This window comes from Salvelinus sp. IW2-2015, linkage group LG11 (assembly GCF_002910315.2).
Source record: "Salvelinus sp. IW2-2015 linkage group LG11, ASM291031v2, whole genome shotgun sequence".
Taxonomy (NCBI): domain Eukaryota; kingdom Metazoa; phylum Chordata; class Actinopteri; order Salmoniformes; family Salmonidae; genus Salvelinus; species Salvelinus sp. IW2-2015.
Genome location: NC_036851.1, coordinates 14180867 through 14200075, shown reverse-complemented (window position 1 = coordinate 14200075; position 19209 = coordinate 14180867).

The following is a 19209-nucleotide window of genomic DNA, read 5'->3' as shown; positions in this document are numbered from 1 at the left end:
TGCAAAAGACGCAAAAACAAAACTTAAGAACAGGAAGCATAGAAATAGCACACAGAACAGATCTACCGCTTCTTAGACTTGCTTTCCATGAGAATGACAGATCTATAACTCATATTTGTATGTGAATTTGGTCAGACAGTACAAAAAGTTGCATATTGCAGCCATGATACTGTATGTGCATGTATTGCTGGTGTGATATGATCTCATGTACTTTGTTATAATTTGAATGTAAAATCCTAGGCATGTTAGTGCAGTATATTGAGTACTGTGATTTACAACAGTCAGAATGACACCATCATTAAAATTACTATTGAACAGCTAAAGAGGTATGCTTAGACATGTTTTTACATAGAATTAGGCATAATGATTTTGGCTCTAGATTGCAGGAAGAATCTGCATCAGGTGTTTGAAAAATGCTAAATTCTACACATACTTTGTGCCCCCTCAAAAATAACAGGTGCATGATGCCCCTGGCCACAGTCTATTATTCTACCTCCAACAGTCTATCTGGACCAGGCAGACACACTGGTGACAGCAGTGTTAGTCATGCTGATTCCCATTCAAATGAGTCTGTGACAGTGCATATTACTGTGGAATATATTATGTTTGCTTCTCAGCTTTGCAAAATCAAAATTGATTACTGTCCTCATATTGTGAGAATTTGCTTATTGCTGCCGTTTTGTAATGGTATACAGTGCCCTACGTAATTATTGGGACAGTGACATTTGGTCTCTGTAGCCCAGCACTTCGGATTTGAAATGATACTATGAAAAGTGCAGACTGTCAGCTTCAATTTGAGGGTATGTTCACCCATATCAGGTGAACCGTTTAGAAATTACAGCACTTTTTGTACATAGTCCCCCCCCCCATTTTTGGGGGACCAAATGTATTGGGACAAATACACTAATATGTGTTTAAGTAGTCAAAAGTGTATTTGGTCCCATATTCTTAGAACGCAATAATTACATCAAGCTTGTTAAAACCTCTTGGTACGTGAGACGTTAGCGTCCCACCTCTTCAACAGCCAGTGAAACTGCTGGGCGCCAAATTCAAAAAATACAGAAATACTCATTATAAAAATTCAGAAAACAAAACATATTTTACATAGATTTAAAGATTAACTTCTTGTGAATCCAACCACGGTGTCAGATTTAAAAAATGCTTTACGGCGAAAGCATACCTTACGATTATTTGAGAACATAGCCCACTAACGTAAACTCACGTAAACTCGTACATCGCCTTGGTCTGTACAATTGACCTTATTTTAGCGCCCCCAAAACGTAATACTTCCAGATCAACTGTAATGTCAATACCATTGTAAAGCACAATTTATCCCCTTTCCAACAGAATCGATTACATGACCTAAACGCTGCCTGTTTCTGCATAATTCAAGCAGGCGATGAGCCCTGTCAGGTCTTTTTAAAAATGGTGGGTGGGGAAGCGATAATGTGTCATTACATACCTATTAAAAGGTTTGTGTCGAATTTGAATCAGGTTTTTAGGGCGGTGCTAAAGTGATCTTAGAAGTAAACAGTGGCTTTGAGAATGATGATCGCATGCAATGATGACGCAAAAAAATGACTAGGTATCCCCCCTTACCCCCGTCACTGTCCATTTCTTGTTTTGTGCTACACCACAAATATAATACCCCTCCAAAAATGCTAACCTCCCCTGTTATTGTAATGGTGAGAGGTTAGCATGTCTTGGGGGTATGGCTATTTGTGCATCTGCAACACAGGAGAAGTGAGGGAGAGGTCAACAGTCAGGTGAAACTGCCTGCGGAACAGCTCTTAATAATACAATTGACCTTTACCAGGCACAATGTGACCATATCCTCCTTCACTTCAATGAACCTTTACCAGAGGTAAGTGTAATGTATTTTAAAGGGTAAAAACATAGACTACACTATATACACAAAAGTATGTGGATACCCCTTCAAATTTGTGGATTTGGCTATTTCAGCCACACCCGTTGCTGACAGGTGTAAAAAATTGAGCACACAGCCATGCGATCTCCATAGACAAACATTGGCAGTAGAATGGCCTTACTGAAGAGCTCAGTGACTTTCGACGTGGCAACATTATAGGATGCCACCTTTCCAACAAGTCAGTTCGTCAAATTTCTGCCCTGCTAGAGCTGCCCTGGTCAACTGTAAGTGCTGTTATTGTGAAGTGGAAATGTCTAGGAGCAATAACGGCTCAGCCGCAATGTGGTGGAAACGCGTTCTCTGGAGTGATGAATCACGCTTCCGACAGACGAATCTGGGTTTGGCGGGTGCCAGGAGAACGCTACCTGCCCCAATGCATAGTGCCAACTGTAAAGTTTGGTGGAGGAGGAATAATGGTCTGGGGCTGTTTTTCATGGTTCGTGCTAGGCCCCTTAGTTCCAGTGAAGGGAAATCTTAACGCAACAGCATAACATGACATTGTAGACGTTTCTGTGCTTCCAAATTAGTGGCAACAGTTCGGGGTAGGCTCTTTCCTGTTTCAGCATGACAATGCCCCCGTGCACAAAGTGAGGTCCATACAGAAATGGTTTGTCAAGATCGGTGTGGAAGAACTTGACTGGCCTACACAGAGCCCTGACCTAAACTCAATCAAACACCTTTGGGATGAATTAGAACGCTGACTGCGAGCCAGGCCTAATCGCCCCAACATCAGTGCCCCGACCTCACTAATGCTCGTGGCTGAATGGAAGCAAGTCCCCACAGCAATTTTCCAACATCTAGTGGAAAGGCTTTCTAAAAGACTAGAGGCTGTTATAGCAGCAAATGGGGGACCAACTCCATATTAACACCACTGATTTTGGAATGTTATGTTCGACGAGCAGCTGTTAAAATACATTGGGTCATGTAGTGTATTTCCTCCATCTTCACATCCTTCACTTTCAACCAGGTAGTCTACTTACAACCCCCATGCGATTACTTTAAATGGACAGGCTGTAGGGAAAAGTAAAAAGTTGAAACTATGTCTAGTTAAATTCAGCTTGAATCTTCCACTTTTTGAATGAGTCACCACTCAAGGAAGATTGAATGGAAGTGATTTAGAGGTAAGTGGCAAATGCCTCGGTGGAATTTGATGAAATGGTCAGACGAACATTGCTTTCTTTTTGCACTCAGTTTTTTGTTGTTGATGAAACTGAAAAGGGGACAAAGAACAAGTACCAGCAATCTTCCATAAAAACACCATACAAAAAGAGCCTAACTTATGGTAAATTGCAGGAGAAAAAAAGTACAGTCGATTTCTGGTGTAGAGGCTATTTCTCCACTCAGAGCAAAAGCATGAGAATGACTTGAGGGAGAAAGCATCAAATCTCACTGACAGTGCAATTACAAATAAGTGCAGGGAAAGTGAACAGCGATGGGTGTGAGTAGATGTAAGTAATAAGAGGAAGTAGACAAGGGAAAGAAAAGTATCAAAAGGTCAGAGGCGTCTCTGCTCTACTGCAGATGATGAAATGGAGTTCACTTCTGGGGTTGTTCTTGTCAAACATATTAATATGTGGCTGATCATAGATATAAAAAAAGTTACATTTTACATCTGTAATAGAGCGTATAATTAGTGACTGATTTTTATGTGGGAACTGCTCTAAATCTCTATTGGAGCTGTAGCTTCACCTCAGGGTTCAAGCCAGAATAAACCTAATAGGTCCTAAGAAGACTTCCAATGATAAATGCCACATCCATCGCTGCATGTTCTTTGTGAGAACGGCCCTGTTCCGAGAATAGTATGATATGGTATGGCCTCAGTGGCTGGTTCTCTCTCCCATTCATACTGAAGCCACCCACCGACAGACCTAAGGGACTGATAAGATGCGATGGCTGCATTCACACGTTCTCAGATACGTCCCACCCGGCCTCCTGCCAGCCTGCCTGCAGTGACTCTACCCCGCAGACTCATTATGGGTTATTGGAACTTGGACCTACTCCTGGCATTTTCTTGGCAAAGCTGGTTTACTTGTGTCAGTATATTCCCTCAGGATTTGGCAGTTTCATCTAGAGCTATAGGTTTATGTTGTATGAGGTGAAGCATTGACACCGCAACAAGCATTGGACAAGTACAAATACAAACAAATGCAGCAACAACAACAAAAAAAATCACACATTACTACAGGTGCTTTGACAGTTTGTTCAGAGAAGGAAATCATATGATAGATGCCACAAAAAAACAGGTGTAGCACAAGTGTGGTGAAAGCTAAATAGGCTGTGTAGGTATTTATACATTTTATCTGAATGAACAAAGAAACATACAGTGTGATACTAATGTTGGGGCATCAACAGCAGTGTGCGCACATTCCTGGCACCTGCAAAGCACCAAAGTGTTCAGAGCACCAAGTAGACCATTTAAGAAGATTTTACCATATGCACACACACACAGACATTGACAAATCAACAAATCACGCTACTGCAGCAAGTGTCTTCACTGACATTTTCAACCTTTCCCTGACCGAGTCCAATACCTACAGTACATGTTTCAAACAGACCACTATAGTCCCTGTGCCCAAGAAAGCGAAGGTAACCTGCCTAACTGACTACCGCCCCGTAGCACTCATGTCGGTAGCCTGAAATGCTTTGAAAGGCTGGTCATGACTCACATCAACACCATCATCCGGAAACCCTAGACCGACTGCAATTCGCATACCGCCCCAACAAAACCGCTTCAGAGGGTAGTGCATACAGCCCAGTACATCACTGGGGCCAAGCTTCCTGCCATCCAGAACCTATATACTAAGCAGTGTCATAGGAAGACCCATAAAATTGTCAAAGACACCAGTCACCCAAGTCATGCTGTTCTCTCTGCTATCGCACGGCAAGCGGTACCAGAGTGCCAAGTCTAGGTCCAAAAGGCTCCTTAACAGCTTCTAACTCCAAGCCATAAGACTGCTGAACAATTATTCAAATGGCCACCCAGACTATTTACATTGACACCCCCCCCCCCTTTCTTTTTACACTGCTGCTACTCGCTGTTTAATATCTATGCATAGTCACTTTACCCCCAGCTACATGTACAAATTACCACGACTAACCTGTACCCCTGCCATTGACTCAATACCCGTACTCCCTGTATACTCCCTGTACCAACTGCAATGTTGGTTAAGGGTTTTTAAGTAAGCCTTTCACGGTCAAGCTGTTGTGTCCGGCCCATGTGACAAATACAATTTGATTTGACCAGTAGTCATGACACGTACCACTCTCCCCTGGTCCTGTGATGAGACATGGAAGTAGAGCCTAATCAGACACTAAGGACTTGGGCCGCCTTAAAGGGACGAATAACTGCTCCACATGAGGCTCTCCAGACGCCACTCACAAAGCAGGTGGCCATGTGAATGTAAGTGAGCAGAGCTTTTCAAGCTCAAGAGAAACACATCAACAATTTATTTCTCAGCTTTACAATTCAGCCTGAGAATGGATTCCCACCATAATGTAGCAGGTACCCACAGAGGGGAGGAAGCAATGTAACAACAAAGTGTGGTCAAAGACTTAGTAACGTAGTTGTAGTCACGATCTGGTTACCTAAAACTACAAACAGTTATGTTTTTGCGTTTTTACATATTTATAAATGTATTTCCAGAGATCTTCAGAACTACCCACAATGCAATATTTCTCAACATGTGCAGTGGCAATTTTAGCATGCAAATCTTGGTGGGGCAAAAAAATATAAATTAAATATGCATGCATGCCAGCAAAGCCACTACACAACACAATATTAAACAATACATTAATTGCACTATGACGGTGACCAAACTGTTAGGGCCTACATAAAGCTGCCCCAACACCACCGCTACACCTGGCTATCAGCAGAGCCTTGTCTGGCAGCAAAAGTAAATACAGCCTCATTTACTGGCTTTTTAAATAACATAGCTGATATGGCTGACTTGCTTAAACAAATGTGGTTCCCACTGACAATTGAGATGTACAAACTACGGCATAAGGGAATGACGAGCGGATAAGAGGAAATCCGTAATTTCGTTTAATACATTAATGAGCGAACTAAGACAGATGTTGTCAATATAACCTTGTTCAGCGCTTTTGAAAATGTACATCGACAGAATTCAGAACATGGGGGTTCTTACAGTATTCTCCTTGTACACCAAGTCAGGATAATGGGGGAATATAAGTAGACAATGAAAGCTCTTATAATATTTGATGATTACATCTCTAAAATAGGCTAATTAAGAGGGGAAAATGGACCAAATTATTGGCATGAGGCACATGGGCTACTAACAAATTACTACACAACATACACTTAGTAACCTTAATACTTTTTTATTTTTATTTTTTTTTACCCCCTTTTCTCCCCAATTTTCATGGTATCCAATCGCTAGTAATTACTATCTTGTCTCATCGCTACAACTCCCGTACGTGCTCGGGAGAGACGAAGGTCGAAAGCCATGCGTCCTCCGAAGCACAACCCAACCAAGCCGCAACCCAACCAAGCCGGCCCGCCACAGGAGTCGCTGGAGCGCGATGAGACAAGGATATCCCTACCGGCCAAACCCTCCCTAACCTGTGCGTCGCCCCACGGACCTCCCGGTCGCGGCCGGCTGCGACAGAGCCTGGACGCGAACCCAGAGACTCTGGTGGCGCAGCTAGCGCTGCGATGCAGTGCCCTAGACCAGACAGTGAGGGAGTAGATCACGTAAAGTGTAGGTCTTTTTTAAATGCAGGTGGCTGTCCTTATGCCTCAGCTTCTCCGGCCTACTCTGGAACAGCTTGAGATAGTACTTTTTTTTTTATCTCATTGGTAATATACTGTGTAATAATATGATAATAATATGATCTAAATGTTTTACAATATGTGAGAACTTGAGTAACATCCTAATTTATTTTTCTTTCTTTCTCCCTCTTCCTCTAGAAACCTGAGTACCACCTCAGTCCAACATCAGAGACCTGACCGTGTGGTGCATGCACAACAACCTCTCCCTCAACATGATCAAGACAAAGGAGATGATAGTGGACTACAGGAAAAGGAGGACCGAACATGCCCCCATTCTCAATGACGGGGCTGTAGTGGAGCAGGTTGAGAGCTTCAAGTTCCTTGGCGTCCACATCACCAACAAACTAACATGGTCCAAGCACACTAAGACAGTCGTGAAGATGGCACGATGAAACCTATTACCCCTCAGGAGCCTCAAAAGATTTTTCATGGGTCCACAGATCCTCAAAATGTTCTACAGCTGCACCATCGAGAGCATCGGGACGGGTTGCATCACTGCCTGGTATGGCAACTGCTCGACCTCCAACCGCAAGGCACTATAGAGTGTAGTGCATACGGCCCAGTACATCACCAGGGCAAAGCTTCCTGCCATCCAGGACCTCTATACCAGGCGGTGTCAGAGGAAGACCCTAAAAATTCTCAGAGTCCAGCAACCCTATTCATAGACTGTTCTCTCTGTTACCGCACGACAATCAGTACCGGAGCTCCAAGTCTAGCACCAAGAGGCTTCTAAACAGCTTCTACCCCCAAGCCATAAGACTCCTGAACAGCTAATTAAATGGCTACACAGACTATTTACATTGCCCCCCGCCCCTCTCTCTTCTATGCTGCTGCTACTCTCTGTTATTATATATGCATAGTCACTTTAATAACTCTACCTACATGTACATATTACCTTAATTACCTCGACACCGGTGCCTCTTTAATTATTTGTTATTCTTATCTCTTACTTTTTTTTAGGTATTTTCTTAACTGCATTGTTGGTTAAAACTTCTCATGACTGCAGTCCCGTTAACGGGATCGATATGACAACAGCCAGTCGAAGTGCAGGGCGCCAAATTCAAAAAACAGAAATCTCATAATTAAAATTCCTCAGACATTCATGTTTCTTATATCATTTTAAAGGTAATCTTGTTGTTAATCCCACCAAAGTGTCTGATTTCAAATAGGCTTTTCAGCGAAAGCACTACAAACGATTATGTTAGGTCACCACAAAACCACAGTAATCACAGCCATTTTTTCCAGCTAAAGATAGCTTCACAAAAACCAGAATAGAGATAAAATTAATCACTAACCTTCGATTATTTTCATCAGATGACACTCATAGGACTTCATGTTACACAATACATGCATGTTTTGTTTGATTAAATTTATATTTATATAAAAAATTCTGAATTTACATTGAGGCGACTAGATTAACTAGTGGCAAAAACATCAAGTGACTTTGCATAGCCACATCGTTTCAACAGAAATACTCATAAATATAGATGATAATACAAGTTATACACATGGAATTATAGATATACAGTGGGGAGAACAAGTATTTGATACACTGCGATTTTGCGATTTTCCTACTTACAAAGCATGTAGAGGTCTGTAATTTTTATCATAGGTACACTTCAACTGTGAGAACGGAATCTAAAACAAAAATCCAGAAAATCACATTGTATGATTTTTAAGTAATTCATTTGCATTTTATTGCATGACATAAGTATTTGATCACCTACCAACCAGTAAGAATTCCGGCTCTCACAGATCTGTTAGTTTTTCTTTAAGAAGCCCTCCTGTTCTCCACCGTATTAACTGCACCTGTTTGAACTCGTTACCTGTATAAAAGACACCTGTCCACACACTCAATCAAACAGACTCCAACCTCTCCACATGGCCAAGACCAGAGAGCTGTGTAAGGACATCAGGGATAAAATTGTAGACCTGCACAAAGGCTGGGATGGGCTAAAGGACAATAGGCAAGCAGCTTGGTGAGAAGGCAACAACTGTTGGCGCAATTATTAGAAAATAGAAGAAAATAGAAGAAGTTCAAATGATGGTCAATCACCCTCGGTCTGGGGCTCCATGCAAGATCTCACCTCGTGGGGCATCAATGACCATGAGGAAGTAGAGGGATCAGCCCAGAACTACACGGCAGGACCTGGTCAATGACCTGAAGAGAGCTGGGACCACAGTCTCAAAGAAAACCATTAGTAACACACTACGCCGTCATGGATTAAAATCCTGCAGCGCACACAAGGTCCCCCTGCTCAAGCAGGCGCATGTCCAGGCCCGTCTGAAGTTTGCCAATGACCATCTGGATGATCCAGAGGAGGATGGGAGAAGGTCATGTGGTCTGATGATTCAAAAATAGAGCTTTTTGGTCTAAACTCCACTCGCCGTGTTTGAGGAAGAAGAAGGATGAGTACAACCCCAAGAACACCATCCCAACCGTGAAGCATGGAGGTGGAAACATCATTCTTTGGGGATGCTTTTCTGCAAAGGGACAGGACGACTGCACCGTATTAAGGGGAGGATGGATAGGGCCATGTATTGTGAGATCTTAGCCAACAACCTCCTTCCTCAGTAAGAGCATTGATGATGGGTCGTGGCTGGGTCTTCCAGCATGACAACGCCCGAAACACACAGCCAGGGCAACAAGGAGTGGCTCCGTAAGAAGTATCTCAAGGTCCTGGAGTGGCCTAGCCAGTCTCCAGACCTGAACCCAATAGAAAATCTTTGGAGGGAGCTGAAAGTCCGTATTGCCCAGCGACAGCCCGAAACCTGAAGGATCTGGAGAAGGTCTGTATGGAGGAGTGGGCCAAAATCCCTGCTGCAGTGTGTGCAAACTGGTCAAGAACTACAGGAAACGTATGATCTCTGTAATTGCAAACAAAGGATTCTGTACCAAATATTACAGTTCTGCTTTTCTGATGTATCAAATACTTATGTCATGCAATAAAATGCTAATTAATTACTTAAAAATCATACAATGTGATTTTCGGGATTTTTGTTTTAGATTCCGTCTCTCACAGTTGAAGTGTACCTATGATAAAAATTACAGACCTCTACATGCTTTGTAAGTAGGAAAATCTGCAAAATCGGCAGTGTATCAAATACTTGTTCTCCCCACTGTACCTCTCCTTAATGCAACCGCTGTGTCAGATTTCAAAAAAACTTTACGGAAAAAGAAACCCACGCTATAATCTGAGACGGCGCTCAAAAGTAAAACACCACAGCCGCAAAGATGGCGTCAACATAAACAAGAAAATATATGATAAATATTCCCTTACCTTTGATGATCTACATCAGAAAGCACACCAGGAATCCCAGGTCCACAATAAATGTTTGTTTTGTTCGAAAAAATCCGTTATTTATGTCCAAATACCTTCTTTTGTTAGCGCGTCTGGTTTACATATCCAAACGCTAATTCTGGTCAGCGTTATATCGGACAAAGACTTCAAAAAGTGAAAATACCGGTCAAAGAAACATTTCAAACTAAGTACAGAATCAATCATTAGGATGTTTTTAACATATAGCTTCAATAAAGTTCAAACCGGAGTATTCTTTCTTGTCTTCGTGAGCAATGGAACGCAAGTGAGTACCATGACGAAAAAGCATGATCAGAAAATGGCTGCTTGATGGACACCTGACTGATTCTGCTATCATTCTCTCCCACAACATCATAGAAGTCTCATTATAATTTCTATTGTTGGTTGACATCTAGTGGAACCCCTAGGCAGTGCACAATCATTCATATCTCAAGGGGATTTCATTAGGGACTCTGGTGAATACATACAAGCTCAGATTTCTGACTTCCTTCTGACTTCCATTTTGCCTGCCAATATGAGTTCTGTTAATCTCACAGACATAATTCAAACAGTTTTAGAAACTTTTGAGTGTTTTCTATCCAATACTAATAATAATATGCAAATATTAGCAACTATGACTGAGGAGCAGGCCGTTTGATATGGGCACCTTTCGTCCAAGCTACTCAATACTGCCCCTTCAGCCATAAGAAGTTTTAAGGGCTTGTAAGTAAGCATTTCACTGTAAGGTCTAAATCTGTTGTATTCGGTGAATGTGACTAATAACATTTGATTTGATCAGCTTTCTTATGTCACACTGCCATTAACACACCTGTTTTCAGCCCTAGGTGATTCCTGTCTGTCTGCTAGGGTAGAGCTGTAACTGTAATTAGGGTTTTGTTACACAGAGTTGTTCCCTTGTACCCTTTGCCCTTGTATATTTCCCATTACTGAGCTGAGATCACTGGATAAATTTAAGCAGCACCTTGAGCCGGTAACAAGCCTAACTCCACACCTACACACCCGCCTGCGGTCTATGTTCATCGGACATTGGGCTCCTTGACACTCCTCACACCATCTCTGCTGCTGCCACCAAGCTTTCAGAGTGGTGTACAAATATTGTTATAACATATATTTGTATAACTGTTAATAAAAAGGTACAAATGTGTTTGAATTATTTGTATGGTAACTTGAAGCCTGTTTAGAGCATATTATCCTCATTTGGGAACTACAGCATTTCTTATCCCATTGACTGTACACGTTGGAATTGGCGGATGGTTGTACCGCCCAAGATAGCACCAATTCCAGCTGATGAACTGAACTGCCTGTAGGCAACTTGTGTGAAATTTCTAAAAAGAAAGGGAAAAATGTAATACTATTGGTAGGGGGGCTGGTGTAACATTATTCTATTTTATTATTGCATTCGATTAGTGAGGATTCTATTTATAGATTAGGTAACTCGTGTCGACTATGGACTCTGTCAGCATCCTGGGCGTAGTCTACCAGTAAGTATTGTAGGCCGTGAGCAGCACATTGACATCCAGGCAGACCTCTGTCATCATGGACTTGTCTCTGGTATTCCTGACACGACACAGACTCCATGGCTGTCTGCATGGGAATACACCTGGTACAACAAGTAATTTTTCCATGGTTCAGACGTAGTAACGAAGGAATTGACGTTATAGGGTGTATTCTCAGTAGGAAACTAACTAGCCATAATTATCAATCAACATCCCCCACACGTCCTGCACTTCACATTCAGTACCAGCGTGCTCTCTGCGGCCTTGCTTCGGGGTCAAAACGAAACGGGAAAGTGATCCCTGCCTCAGCTGCCTGTGCTAACGTTACCACAACCTTGTCTTCCTCAGATTCTCCAAAAAGGTCCAGGGGAAACAGAGTTCCTGCTTTGCTCAGAGTTGCTGCTTTTGACTGGCGTTTTGACATTTCATATCTGGCGGAAGTTTCCTCTACTAGCTGGCAAGGCTAGTTAGCTGGCTAAAATAGCTAGCTAGGCTTCTCACATCGGAAGTGACTCCCTGGCCCTCGCTTTGGTTGGTAGCTAACTCAGCCTACAGTCCTTACCATGATGGGCCCCAGCTGTCAATATTTTTGCTTTTATTATCTGCTTTTATTATCTGCTGAAGGATTTTGTTTTAGTTATGTTATGTGGGTTACTGCCTGTGTTCGCTGGTCTTCATTGTTGTAACGTAAACTCACGTAAACTCGTACACCGCCTTGGTCCGTACAATTGCTCTTATTTAAGTGCCCCAACAACGTAATACTTCCAGATCAACTGTAATGTCAATACCATTGTAGAGCACAATTTCTCCCCTTTCCAACATTATCAATTACATGACCTAAACGCTGCCCGTTTCTGCATAATTCAAACAGGCAATGAGCCCCGTCGGGTCTTTTTAAAAATGGCGGGTGGGGAAGCGAAACTAATTTTTTTWTTTTTATTTAACCTTTATTTAACCAGGTAGGCAAATTGAGAACACGTTCTCATTTACAATTGCGACCTGGCCAAGATAAAGCAAAGCAGTTCGACACATACAACAACACATAGTTACACATGGAGTAAAACAAACATATAGTCAATAATACAGTGAAAAAAAAATAAGTCTATATACAATGTGAGCAAGTGAGGTGAGATAAGGGAGGTGAAGGCAAACAAATATATGTATAAATAAATAAAATAAATAAATAAAAATATAAAAGGCCATGGAGGTGAGGTGAATACAACACAGCAAGTAAAATAAAACTAAAAAAAAACCTGGAATGGTTGGTTTGCAGCGGAAGAAAGTGCAAAGTAGAGACAGAAAATAATGGGGTGCAAAGGAGCAAAATAAATTAATAATGCATGATAGTGAGAAGGAAAAATGCTTTTTTTCACTCGATCTGTCCAACTTATCACCTTATCGCCTCTAAAATGTAAATAAAATAAAACACTATAAAGAGTTTATATAATGTGTCATTACATACCTATTTGAAGGTTTGTGTCGAATTTGAATCGGGTTTTTAGGGCGGTGCTAAAGTGATCTTAGAAGTAAACAGCGGCTTTGAGAATGATGATCGCATGCAATGATGACGCAAAAAAATGACTAGGTATCCCCCCCTTACCCCCGTCACTGTCCATTTCTTGTTTTTAAATGATGAGAGAAGTGCTACACCTGGTGGAGAGAGATTGTAAGACAGAAATAGTTGCTTTATGCGTGCTGTACGTTACGACATGACACGTCACGATGTAACGGAGGGTCTGTTTTTTCTACTTTTCTCCAATACTATAGAGCCATTACCATGTCGATCAACGCTTGAATAGAAACCTAGTTCACACCCCCGATTTTGAAGTCAACACAATCTCTACAGTCCCATTAGTTTTCTTTGTAGCCTCGTTTGAATGTTGCGGTTGCGCACATTTGTACGGAATGGGGTGAGTTTATGTTAGCTGGCTAAAATAGCTAACGTTAACTGGCTGACTAGTTTGCTGGCTAAGATAACGTTAACTGCATATAACGTTATTTTATAACTGGTTAGATGTGTTTATGTATTTCAAAAACGTTGGTTTACTTTAATGTAGCTGTAAGCTAGGCGTTGATAGCATCTAGCTGACTCATGATGTGCTAACATAATGTTAGCAGGCTGGTAGGGCTAACATTAGCAGGCTGGTAGGGCTAAAATTAACAACCTAGCAGGGCTAACGTTAGCAACCTAGTTGGCTAGCAACCTAGTTGGCTAGCAATGGCTAGCAACCTAGTTGGCTAGCAACCTTGCAATATATTCATAAAGCATTTGCTTGTAAGTTGGCTGCAAATTTAACAATTTTGGTTTAATTTGAAGTTATTTCCATTGAAGTTTACATTATAGGGAATAGGCTGGCTTGTTGGGTCTTTTTTTCCGGGATGACTTCGGCAATCTTCGTAATTCTGATCAATTTTATGTAATAACTTGAAAAATAGAAAAGTTAGGTGTAACTGATTTGGGACTTTTGATGCGTATTCTAATGCAAATCCATATGTTACATGTGGTTACATTTATGCTACCCACACTTTAATAAGATTAGAGAGTATTCCTCCTCAAATCACATTGCCTTCACAGACATTCAATGTGTGGTAATGATTGGATGCCGTTGCATATCAGTTCTATTTCTCTTTAAATGCTCTTGATTTTCTTCTTTGTTTCTCTTGGAATATTTTCTTGTTTTTCTTTGTGAAAATAGGAAACAGTTTTCTATTACTGTCAAGTGTCTCTAGACTAGAGTCATGATTTTTATTAGCAACAACGATTGTGGAAATATTTCCGTGTAGACATCAAAAGCATGAACTGTCAATCATCCTTTGCATCAAATGCTTGGTGCATCCGAATTTAAAGCCATGTCTGTACAGGGTTGAGTCCATATACTGTACGTTTTGATTGTTGAATCTTGAAAACAGCCAGGAAAGGCTCATAACGTATTATGCTGCAGTGTGTATACCTGATTGACAGGATCATGTCTTTAAAACAAAAAGCATCTTATCTATAATATTGTCAGAATGCAAGTTTATTGCATGTGTACACAGATTTGCAGATGTTATTGCAGGTGCAGTGAAATGCTTGTGTTTCTAGCTCCAACAGTGCATTAATAACTAGCAATACAAAAATGTAAATAAAATATACACATAATATTAAAATACACAAATACATATGATGCTATGTAAAGACAGTATGGACAGTATATACATAGAAAAGGTGTGTACCGCAGTAGTTCTATAGGATGAGCCATGACTAGATTACAGTATATACATATAAAGTGGGTAAAACAGTAAACATTATTAAAGTGAGCAGTGTTCAATGACTCTATGTACATAGGGCAGCAGTCTCTAAGGTGCAGGGTATAGTACCATGTGGTAGCCTGCTAGAACAGTGAATAAGGCTAGTGGTGACTGTTTTAACAGTCTGGCGGCCTGGAGATAGAAGCTGTTTCTCAGACTCTGAGTCCCAGCTTTGATGCACCTGTACTGTCTCCACCAAGACAGCAGCTACTCTTCCTGGGGTCCGAACACATTAAGGCACTTACATTACATATAAAACAAAAGAGAAAACAGTACATCATTTTACATTATTAAGTCTAGCCCCGGAACCTCCCACATTCCACTGAAAAGGCAGAGCGCGAAATTCAAAAAATATTTTTGAGAAATATTTAACTTTCACACATTAACAAGTCCAATACAGCAGATGAAAGATAAACATCTTGTGAATCCAGTCAACATGTCCGATTTCTAAAATGTTTTACAGCGAAAACACCACGTATATTTATGTTAGCTCACCACCAAATACAAAAAAAGCACAGACATTTTTCACAGCACAGGTAGCATCCACAAAACCAACCAAACTAACCAAGAACCAACCAAACTAACCAAGAAACAACTTCATCAGATGACAGTCTTATAACATGTTACACAATAAATCTATGTTTTGTTCGAAAAATGTGCATATTTGAGGTATAAATCAGTTTTACATTGCAGCTACCATCACAGCTACCATCAGAAATAGCACCGAAGCAGCCAGAGTAATTATAGAGACCAACGTGAAATACCTAAATACTCATCATAAAACATTTCTGAAAAATGCATGGTGTACAGAAAATGAAAGACAAACATCTTGTGAATCCAGCCAATATTTCCGATTTTTTAAGTGTTTTACAGCGAAAACACAATATAGCATTATATTAGCTTACTACAATAGCCTACCACACAACCGCATTCATTCATTCAAGGCACGTTAGCGATAGCAATAGGCACGTTAGCGATAGCGAATAAACCAACAAAAGATATAAATTTTTTCACTAACCTTCATAAACTTCATCAGATGACAGTCCTATAACATCATATTACACAATACATATATGGTTTGTTCGAAAATGTGCATATTTAGAGCTGAAATCCGTGGTTATACATTCTGAAAACTTAGCATCTTTTCCCAGAATGTCCGGATATTTTTCTGACACTCACCTATTCTGACCAAATAACTATTCATAAACTTTACTAAAAAATACATGTTGTATAGGAAATGATAGATACACTAGTTCTTAATGCAATCGCCGTGTTAGAATTCTAAAAAGAACTTCATTACGACATGCAGCTTACGTTATTGCGAGAGAGCGCCCAAAATCTGGGCGCAAACTAAAAGTAAACATGTTCGACAGATATATGAAATAACATCATAAATGGGTCCTACTTTTGATGATATTCCATCAGAATGTTGTACAAGKGGTCCTTTGTCCAGAACAATCGTTGTTTGGTTTTAGAATGGCATTTTTCCCTCTCGAATGAGCAAGCAAAACTAGCCAAGTGGCGCTAAGCTCTCCTTCGTCACCAAACGCAAAGAACGCAACACGCCTAAACTCCCGAAAAAATATCAATAATCTAATAAAACTATATTGAAAAAACATACTTTACGATGATATTTTCACATTTATCAAATAAAATCAAAGCCGGAGATATAAGACGTCTATAACGAATGCTTTTCAGAAGCCAATACTGGTGACCTTTATGCGCTTCCTGAACAAAGGAATTCTGGGGTCATGTCATTCCAAGCTCTATCTTTTGACCATAGAAATACCTAGAAACCCCATTTCACCTCTCACAGCCTATTGAAATCTAGTGGAAGGCGTATGAAGTGCATGAATACTAATAGATATAAAGCACATTTATAGGCAGGCCCTGGAACAGAGCCTCGAATTCAGATTTTTCACTTTCTGACAGGAAGTTTGCTGCAAAATGAGTTCTGTTTTACTCACAGATATAATTCAAACGGTTTTAGAAACTTGAGAGTGTTTTCTATCCAATAGTAATAATAATATGCATATTGTACGAGCAAGAATAGAGTACGAGGCCGTTTAAATTGGGCACGATTTTTCCCCAAAGTGAAAATAGCGCCCTCTATCCTCAACAGGTTTTAAACTTCTACATATCTACAATACAACAAGTATAATACCACCATACAACAATATTACAATGTATGTGTCATTTCTTTGTTTGTGTCTCTTCACAGTCCCCGCTGTTCCATAAGGTGTATTTTTACCTGTTTAAAAAAAAATCGGATTCAACTGCTTGCATCAGTTACCTGATGTGGAATAGAGTTTGATGTAGTCATGGCTCTATGTAGTACTATGCGCCTCCCATAGTCTGTTCTGGACTTGGGGATTGTGAAGAGACCTCTGGTGGTATGTCTTGTGGTGTATGCATGGGTGTCCGAGCTGTGTGCTAGTAGTTTAAACAGACTCTGAGTGCATTCAGCTTGTCAACACTTGTTACAAAAACAAGTAGTGTTGAAGTCAATCTCACCTCCACTTTGAGCCATGAAGATTGACATGCATATCCAGCACTGTATTATGGACAGACTTCTCCCCATCTTAGCTACTGTTGTATCAATATGTTTTGACCATGACAGTTTACAATCCAGGGTTACTCCAAGCTGTTTAGTCTCCTAAACTTGCTCAATTTCCACATTATTCATTACAAGTGTCACGGCCGTCAAAAGAAGTGGACCAAAGTGCAGCGTGGTGAGCGTACATATTCCTTTTATTTTAGAAAAATGCCGCCAACAAAACAACAAACGAAGAAAACAACCGTGAAGCTTAGAGGGCTAAGTGCCACTAACAAAGATAACTTCCCACAATGACACAAGGGAAAAAGGCTGCCTAAGTATGATTCCCAATCAGAGAAAACGATGGACAGCTGTCCCTGATTGAGAACCATACCCGGCCAAAACATAGAAATACTGTTTACGTGTATTGTCTGTCACTTATTCCTACCACATGTCTACCACAATTACCTTGTACCCCTGCACATCGACTAAGTACTGATACCCCATGTATATAGCCAAGTTATCATTAATCATTGTGTATTTATTATTACTTTTATTATGTGTTTTACTTTTCTATTATTTATCTATTTTCTTTTTCTGCATTGTTGGGAAGGGCCAGTAAGTAAGCATTTCACTGTTAGTCTACACCTGCTGTTTACAAAGCATGTGACAAATACTATTTGATTTGATTTGAACAATGGTGGACATCTTGAAGCAAGTGGGGACATCATACTGGGATACGGAGAGATTGAATATGTCCGTAAACAGTCCAGCCAGCTGGTCTGCACATGCTCTGAGGACACGGCTTGGGATGCAATCAATGTGTTCCACTATGGATCCCCTCTTTTCATCCCCATCATCAGGGGCAATTTACTTTCACAATAATGCCTGACTTCTACCTCTGAAGCACTGGAGATTCAGCCAAAGATGGTCGATAAATGAAGATGTCCCACTCAGGCCGTTTACCATTGAAAAATATTGTCACAGTTGTGATCTGCTTAAGGGGTGGCTCTCCTATAGGCACCAATGCATTAGCAGCTGGGTCTGGTTTGTTTAGTTCATTGACTGTTAATGAACCAGAAAAAAAGGGTCTCCTCTTCCGTCTCTGATTCAGCCATAGTTGGATCATTGATGGCTGTAGTTTACTTTAGAGATTACTAGTTTCCTAGACATGTTTATGCAGCTTCTTTGTTTCCACTGCGCTCTAAAGACATGCCTCTTTCTTTACCGCTGTAACATACTAAGGTGATGCAATAACGAAAACTCTATCCAAGTAGTTTGGGTCCAAAATTCCTTTTGTCTATTTGATATCAAAGATATGCAAGTGCAACACTGAAGAGGTCCTGAATGTCCAGAGAATTGAATACAATCTTCTACTACAGTAACTTGCAATTTTTATTCTTTGTTGTAATAATTTTTTGTTTGATACATTCCCTAAATGTATTTATTTTATTTAACTAGGTAAGTCAGTTAAGAACAAATTCTTATTTACAATGACGGCCTACCCTGGCCAAACCCAGATGATGCTGGGTCAATTGTGCGCCGCCCTATGGGACTGGCCGGTTGTGATAAAGCCTGGAATCGAACCAGGGTCTGTAGTGAGGCCTCTAGCACTGAGATGCAGGGCCTTAGAACGCTGCGCTGAAACTGCCACGTCCATTTACTTCCAACAACAAACACCCTTTTTTCCCTCGGACATCATTGCACGTGCAATAGTACAGCAGATTTTTTTTGACAAGATTCTGGATCCTCCTCTCCTCCGTTCACAAACAAAACAAAAATTGCTGCAAGCAGCAATGATTGCGGTTCACAGGATGACACAGTGACACATTAGTCCACTATGCCACCTGGAT